Source organism: Cimex lectularius, unplaced genomic scaffold (genome assembly GCF_000648675.2).
Source record: "Cimex lectularius strain Harlan isolate CLEC.00 unplaced genomic scaffold, Clec_2.1 scaffold200, whole genome shotgun sequence".
Lineage (NCBI taxonomy): Eukaryota > Metazoa > Arthropoda > Insecta > Hemiptera > Cimicidae > Cimex > Cimex lectularius.
The window spans coordinates 474,239-480,657 of NW_019392893.1; positions in this window are offsets into that span (position 1 = coordinate 474,239).

The window sequence follows — 6,419 nt, forward strand, 5'->3', positions numbered from 1 at the left end:
CAAATTGATGTGGGTATTACGGCTTCTGTTCAGGAGCCGCTTCTTACACCATTTCCTCTTCGATTTTTTGTTTTAAAATATAAATAAACAGAAGCGTAGCACAAGAGATCGTCATCCATTTTGAGAAGGTAATTCACTGGTTGAAGTTCCAAGCGACTGGCTGTGGAGCGGGCGTGAATGGCCCCTCAAATTTCAGGCACTCCAAATGGAGCTGTACTGCTTGGCGCGGTTCCATTTGGAGTGATCGTGAATGGCCACCTTAAGGGTGATCTATAAAATAGTATTGAGAAGGTTTCGCGAAAAATCTTAGTCTCTCTCTAGACGTTCCTCATCAGATTCTCTACTACTGGAGAGGTATCGAGCAGAAAGGCGACTATTCGTAAATCACTTGACACGTAAACAGTTCTCATCACGGATGGTGCAGGTTTAGTTTGTGGCAATCATGTGGAGAAGTGGAGAAAGCTTTGCCTCGTGTGGTATGGAGTGGAATCAACGACCATGGCCGAGCCAAACCGATCATACAGAATTGGCCTGCACTTAGTACATCGAGGAAGTTCTTCCGGAAGCTGTTGTTCTATTCGCTCCATTTTTGGGGACAACTATATTGATGCATGATATTGCTCGACCGCATGTACCTCGAGTTCTCACCAATTACTTGTTGGATGTAGGAATTGCCGCAATGAATTGGCCAGCACGTTCTCCTGACATGAATCCCATAGATCACAGGGACATGATAAAGAGACGGGTTGGACTAGTTCGCCGTCTCCAACAAGAGTTGAACAGCTTCGACCCACTCTAGTTGAAGAATGGGATTCCGTTTCACAAGACGAAATCCGATCGCTTATTTACTCGATGCCTGTACCTAGCAAAACTAGGTAATAAATTGTTAGTTAATTTTTAATATATCTAAATGATTTTCCGATATTTTGGCAAATTTTCTTTCAAACCATCATAATTGAATAATTTTTATTAAAACTGAACTGATATTAAAACTGACTTCATTTAATTTGGGGTCACACAAATACTAGTGTCGTTTTTTTTTCTTTGAGTGTATATTTTGATAATGTTATAAAACGTTATTTTCTGTTTCTTTTAGTATAATTAACGATTGTCACAAATCATTCCAGTTGATTTAGCGCTAAAATACTTTGTTTTACAAAACAGAATGATTGTATTGTTGACTTTGAATATGAATTTCGATTGTTTTCGTTTGATTTGTCCTTCTGTTTGTTTTCAACATTGAAAAAAAAAACTTGTTTTGTGTTTTCTACTTTGTTAGTTTTTTCTTCTTTATTAGTGCCGTGATGATCACAGAAATAACTATATAGAGAAAATGTTGGGCGGCGACGCGTGCCCTTGATTTCAGTCCGCGGCGCCAGGCCTGAAACGGGCCGATTTTGCCCGAGCTCACTTCCTACACGTGTAAAATCAGACGGCTTAATAATTTGCATAAGTTTTAACGAATTTATAGCACGCCAAGGTGAAAAGCGTCGAACGAGGACTTCCTCCGTTTTTGGGCATTTCGAAACCTAGCCAAGTAGGCCGTCCCTCCTTAAAAAGTAGTGTGAAATTTAGCCCTCTTCAAATATTTGTGGAATGTCATTTCAATTTAGGATCCACCGGTCAACAGTTTATACAACTTTTTTTGAAAAATAAATTATTTGTAAATATTCACAAAACAGACATCTTTCGCTGGCATCAAGTATACATACTACATAATGTTGGACAAATTTAACATACCTCCTGAGTTAAATTAAAATTAAATCCATTATATTTCTTCATTACTTATAGGCAATTAGGCAGTATCGGGGTTAATATAAACAATAAATAATGCTTTGGTTACTTCCTTTGTTTACTTTTGTACTGCTTTATCTCATTTGCACAAAAAGTAGCATTATGCCCTTCCATTCTACTACACATTTTCTTTCGTTGTTTTCATTTGATATTATTCTTACATTTAAACCTTTTATAATGTCTCCAGTTAAGTTTTCGAGTGAGTATGACGGGTTCATAACATTATTAGAGGAAGGGTACAGACAGCGCGAAGTCGCCAGGAGATTGATTGTAAATCACTCTGCATTAGGAAGGGTACTTCGGCGCTTCAGAGAAACAGGGCTTCCCTAAAAGGCCAGAACAGGTTTGACCTATGTCTCCAGATGAGAGAGACGATAGATTGATCCGTCAACACGCTTTAAGAAACCGCAACGTTACGGGAAGTGAGATAAGAAATCTGATAAGACGAGTCTGAAATGTTTCAGTTTCCCCCAGGACTGTAAGAAGAAGGCTCAATGAAAATAACCCCAGGGCCGCTTCTTACCACAGAAGAATTGAGAAAATTGCCAGTCTTCAATTCGCACGGGAATATGTGAATTGGATGGTGGAAAATTGGGAACGAGTTTTCTACAGATCAGGTGAGAAATCTGTGAAACGGAAAAAACTTCAGATGGACGTAGAGACGTTTAGGAGAAAAGTACGCCCCATGCTGTTTTCAGAGGGTCATTGATTTCTGGGTAGCATTTCCTTAGAGCGAGGAAGATTAGTTGTTATGCGAGGAAGATTTCTAACTTCACAAAAGTGAAGTTACAAGACATAATCGGAGAACATGTAGTGCCATTTTGCCCCCACATCGGTGATAGATTCTTGCTAATATGGCATAATGCCAGGCCCCATAGAGGACGTATTGTGGATGACTATTCAAATGAAGTTGGAATTATGGCCAGCGCGATTCTAGATTTGAACCCAATCGAACACATTTGGGACCAATTTAGGCAGCGAGTAGACAGCGAAACCCAAGACCTAACACCCAAAAAGAGTTGGAAAAGGTTGTTCTTGATGAATGGGAAAGAATTCCTCAGGATTTTATCAGAAATCTTTTCCGTGGAATGCAATATCTTGAAAAATATTACTAAACTAAATATATTGAAATTTAAGGGTGGTGCGTTTATTTTTTCCTTCAGTGTATTCAATGCTTGTCTTACATATTTAAAAAAAGTTAAATTAAAATATTAATGTTTAAAACATTAAAAAGTTTGATATTATTGTATAATTTTCCCCTTTTTATTATATTTACTTTATATACAAAATACATATTTTAAGTATAATATAATAATATATTTAATTAGTAATATTTTAATTATTTTATGTATAATTGTATAGTTTATATATATGTTATGTATTTTAGAAAATTAGGCTGTCAGCCTATATATGTACAAATACATGTGTAAACATATAATAACATATATATTGAAAATAAATAAATAAACAGAAAATTCATTTATTTCTTATAAAAGAAATAAAAGTAGACGTTTTAAATATGGCACCTTTCAAGGAAAAATTAAAGCGTTTTTAGTACTAATAAAGATAAGCAAAATGTTTTGTAACGTTAACGATTAATTAAAAATCCGTAGAGCACTAGCAAAGGACAGAATAGATATAAACACGGCCCTAAGGAACGTAGAAGGTAACTATACAGAAGTTGCGAAACAAATAGCAATGTTCCTTATAATTACACATTTTCCTGGCTGCACTTACGACATTCCCCTGGAAAATGTGAGAGTAGATAACCCCAAGAAAGAAAATTGGAAGAAAGCAGCACTTTCAGCTCATACAAAGTACCGTGAACGGATGGGATTTTTCCCATCATGCAACAAAAAGGAATGGATATATTCACTCCAAACTGGTGCGATCATGTAGAAGCAGTTTAGCACGAGGTTAAAGGCCATGAAGGCCTCCCTAGGGAAAAAACTCATAGACCAAACCACATCTAGATAGATTAGGGAAATGCTATGTACTTCAATAGCTGAAACAAATATAGGACCTGACACTATAGAAGTTAGCTCAACCAAAGGATATCCTCAAGGAGGGGTACTGTCACCTCTTCTATGGAGCCTAACAGTTGATGAACTGCTCGAGAACCTGGATCGTAAAGGGATAAAATGTCAGGGATATGCGGATGACATAGTCGTGACTGCCAGGGGAAAATTCGAGTAAACTCTCTGTGACATAATCCAAGAGGGACTAAAAATCACAGAAGAATGGTATAAAACCGCTGATTTAAGAATCACTCCTAATAAAACAACGATAGTCGCTTTTACACGGTAAAGAAAAGTAGATCACATGAGGGCAAATAACATTCAATAACACTGTGATAGAGATAAAAAAAGAAGTCAAATATCTGGGCATCACACTAGATAAAACACTTACATTTAAGAAACACATCGGCTCTACCATCACGAAAGCGACGCGAGCTTTGATGGTATGCAGAAGACTAGCAGGAAGGAACTGGGGATGCAGACCGGAAACCCTGCTTTGGATGTACACCATGATAGTAAGACCCGTACTTACATACGAAGCTGTAGCCTGGGCCGATAAAGCAGAACAAGTAATTAAAAGAAAAAACTCACAAAATTACAGCCTTGCATGCATTTAAAAAAGTCTTGGGATTAATCCCCCTACACCACATGGTAACAAGGACAGCTCAGAAAACCATCATTAATATTATCAAAGAGAAACCTCCAACAGGAATAAGACTAAAATGGAGAGAGACAGCAACAGAACACTGAAAGACCATCCGATACTCATGGCTCCGTGAGACGACATGAACAGGATGTTTGAATTTACTCAAAACTTAAAAAAAAACTAGGTACCAAAAAAGAATGGGAATGAGAGAGAACCACCTCTTTTAAGAAAGGCACCATCCTTTGGTACAGAGGATCTAGAACAAAGAAGGTACAGGGGCAGGAGTATTTGGACCTGGAACCAAATACTCAGAACCCATGGGAAAATACACCGGTATTTTCCAAGCTGAGATTCACGCAATCGAAAGACATACTCAACTTAACTTGACTAAAGGGTACAAAAACAAGAACATAGCTATCATGTCAGTTAGCCAAGCAGCCAACAAAGCACTAAGCTCAAATATCATTATTTCAAAGATGGTGTTGAACTGCAAAACCAAATTAAACATATTAGGTACACAGAACAAGGTCAGCCTCTGCTGGATCTTAGGACATTTGGGAGTAGAACGGACCGAGAAAGCGGACACCTTCCAAGGCAAGGAGCTGCTGTACCGCTGACAAGAACTGAAACCTTATGTGGCATAGTAACCCACACTATTAATGAATATCATCTCTTAACCAATTTCGGAAGAAAATAAATTACAGAATATGTCAAAGGAAGCAGGAACAAACTGCGAATCCTAATAGGATTCTTAACAGGACACTGGAAGCTAAATGGACATTTAAAGAAGATTGAAATGACCCAAGACGGCACATGCAGATTCTGCAAACAGGCATAGGAGAAGCCAACACACCTACTAACAAACTGCCCGCAGGAGAAAGTGTTTTGGGATGTATAATGTGACCATAGAAGAGCGTCAACCACTGAAACCGGGCTTATTAATCAAGTTTCTTGATGAAATAGGACTCACCGATGTGCTTTAGGCAGAGTACGGGGGATATAACAGCTCTTAAAAGGCGCAGTATACTACACCCCAAAAATTACATCGACATCTATGTATAATTGTATAGTTTATATATATGTTATGTATTTTAGAAAATTAGGCTGTCAGCCTATATATGTACAAATACATGTGTAAACATATAATAACATATATATTGAAAATAAATAAATAAACAGAAAATTCATTTATTTCTTATAAAAGAAATAAAAGTAGACGTTTTAAATATGGCACCTTTCAAGGAGAAATTAAAGCTTTCTTAGTACTTGTTTTAAACAAGCAAAATGTTTTATAAAGTTAACGAGGCATTAAAAATCAGTCCATTAACGCCGATCGGACGGCAGATTTCCAACGAATAATCAATTCGTTTCTCATTCCCATCCTGTTATATTCAGACATACTTGCGAAAACCGACCAGGATTAATAATAAATAGTTTTTTCTCTCTCGAAAATATCAAAAAGGTCGTAATTAAAACAAAAAACAAAACGAGAACTGTTTCCCGAAAACTCCTAATTTACAAAACGGTTTAAGTCAAAATCCCAAATTACTTACCAGTAATTACGTTTATCAACGGTTCTTTACAACTGTTGATCAAGTTCAAAATTATTTATCAATTGTAATTATCATTACATAATTACACAAAATCTTGTAATTTGTGTAGAAATGTGTGGTGATTAGTGAACGTTAATCGCCCAGTGGGTACTCTCAACACGACACGCAAGAATGGCACAATTACACAGAAGACAAACACTTTGAGCCCTGAAGATGATCTCAATAAAGATCGAAACGTTGGCACGATAAAGAAAATGTTTTTCTGAAACCTACATCACACCAGACCGCATCTCACGATTTCTGAACAATTACTTGTAATTTGTATACAATCTTGCGAGAAGTTACTGAACAAAGTTAACATATATTTATCCTTTTTCAGAAGTAATCCACTTGGAAGAACAAGGGTCG